This window comes from Sapajus apella, unplaced genomic scaffold (genome assembly GCF_009761245.1).
Source record: "Sapajus apella isolate SASKATOON/1434 unplaced genomic scaffold, GSC_monkey_1.0 scaffold3394, whole genome shotgun sequence".
NCBI classification, from domain to species: domain Eukaryota; kingdom Metazoa; phylum Chordata; class Mammalia; order Primates; family Cebidae; genus Sapajus; species Sapajus apella.
The window spans coordinates 1245-3444 of record NW_022440320.1 but is presented as its reverse complement, the minus strand read 5'-3'; the positions used below and the strand labels follow the sequence as shown (position 1 = coordinate 3444).

Here is a 2200-nt window from a genome sequence, read left to right as displayed (position 1 = left end):
TTTGTACAAAGTAACCGAAGCCAGTCAGGCCACTGGCGGCAGAGATGAGAGAAATTTCATCTTGGATCCAGGGTGTGCGGACGAGCCCAAGGGCAGCTGGACCCTGTGCCGGTGTCAGGAAGGGCCCGGAACCCGGGAAGCTCTGCCCGCGGAGGGTATTCCTCTCCCTCTGACGACCACCTCAAAGCTCAAGTTTATCAGCTCCACACATGAGGCCGCCCCGGGCTGAACTAAAGTCTCACTGTCCCAATTCCAGTTTCTGGGAATTGTCAGCTCCATTCGCTCTCATTGAAGTCCAGCTTATTCCACGAGGTGAAAAACAGGACAGCTGAGAGTTCCCGAGTTTTCTGTGTCCAGTCTTCAGCCCTGGAGGGACTCTTCTGCTCCAAGTCCTGCGATCCCAGGAGGGGGCCCACTGGGCCAGTATGGCTCGGTACCCAGCCCTGGATTCCAGCTGAGGCTGGAAGGAGTGGTCATGAAGAACTCAGCATGAACACAGATGGGCATGAATTCCCAGAGGTGTCCTGTCCCTCCACGGTACCGAAGAGCCCTCCTCTGAGAGACTGCTTCAGTGAAGGCGCAGATGGAGGGAGGGGTCGGCAACAGAACTGAGACGGGTTCTGGGGTCACATGACTCAGCCAGCGGAAGCTGGCTGGGGAGGAGCGTTTAGAAGAACGGCCAGATGACCTCGAGGGTGATACCAAGCCTCAGCCCACCTTGCCTGTAGCTCCTGAGCATGGTCACGCTGGCAAGCTCAGAACAGCTGAGAAACCATGTTTCTGGGACAGATTAGGGGCCCAGGGGGCTTAGCTGCTAGTTTGCTGTGTGACCTATGACAAATTCTCTGGGCAGTTTGTCTGTGAAATGGGGACTGTAGTGTGATCGAAGATACGAGTGGATGAGAACTCACTTTGAAATGTCTAAACCCAGTGCCTAAGGCCTTCCCTGGCAAGACAGAGGGTCCATGGTGGCACTGTGCAATGGCATTAAGGCAGTAATTGGGCCAACCAGGCTTACAGGCTTGCAGCACCTCCTCTGGTGCTGGGCACTGGATGCCCAGCTCTACTCCTAGCCCAGGGTCCCCTGGGAAAGTGCCAGGCCATCTCATCCACCAAGAGCCATATTGGCAACATTGTGCCAACATGGACATTTCCGGCCTGTGGCAGGCAGGGGACAAGGAGTGGTTTCTGGCAGGGAGGCCTCTGACTGCAGTTGCCTATGACAGGCTCCTGCTTCAGGCCTCATAGAAACCCTGGCCTTGGGGGCTGAAGGCACAGCCAAAGGGGCCTCCCCTCTTCCCAAGTCCTTGCCCAGCTGCGGTTGCCTAAGGCCTTTTTTTTTTTTTCCCCTGAGACAGTCTCACTATAGCCCAGGCTGGAGTGCAGTGGTGCAATCTTGGCTCACTGCAACCTCCACCTCCTGGGTTCAAGCAACTCTCCTTCCTCAGCCTCCTGAGTAGCTTGGATTATAGGCATGTGCCTCCACCCCCAGCTAATTTTGTATTTTGTGTGTGTGTGGAGACAGAGGTTCCCTATGTTGGCTGGGCTGGTCTCGAACTCCTGGCCTCAAGTGATCCACCTGCCTCAGCCTTCCAAAGTGCTGGGATTACAGGCGTGAGCCACCATTCCTGACTCCCTGAGGCCTCTCAATCCAGCCTCTTGATGCCAGGACCCCTCAGCTCACTGGGCGGGGGTGCAGGGCCTGACCTCAATCTCTTGTGCTGCAGAGTGAGGCTGTGACTGTGTCCCCTGCTGGCTCTGGGCACAGCCTCCACACTGCCTGAGCACTGCCCCTGGCTTCCAACTTTTCTCAGATGCACTTCTTTTGGCTCCAGGGCTGTGTCTGGGATCTGGGGGCAGATGAGACAGAGACTCATACCATGGGGGGCAGAGAGGCAGGGCAGAGGGTAGCTTCGGTTCTGTCCACGGACAGGGAGGCTGGCTCAGGAATCCATTTTAAACCAGCAAAAGCCCAAGCTGGAAGGGCCTTTCCAACCTTCTGTTTCCCCTCTACAACCTGCACACAAGAAGGCCAAGGGACAGAAGAGCTGTGCAGAGGTCATTCCCCACCCCATCTAGAGGGACCCCACATGCAACCTGCAGGGGCTGCGAAGTGGAGGTGCCTGGAGGCTCCGCTCCCGTCCTCCTGGTGCTGGAGTCCTTGGTGCTCAGAGCTGCTGCAGCTCCCGCTCCCCAAGGA

At 57.0% G+C, this 2200-nt stretch overlaps 1 long non-coding RNA gene across 1 annotated transcript; it reads right to left on the bottom strand.

Annotated features, from left to right (window-relative positions):
• Positions 1-257: 257 nt before the first annotated feature.
• LOC116547503 lies at positions 258-2000 on the bottom strand. Its single transcript, XR_004267072.1, has 2 exons — positions 1708-2000; positions 258-460 (listed from the first exon to the last, which is right to left on the bottom strand). It is a non-coding gene; the product is annotated as an uncharacterized LOC116547503 (long non-coding RNA).
• Between the last annotated feature and the right edge of the window lie 200 nt (positions 2001-2200).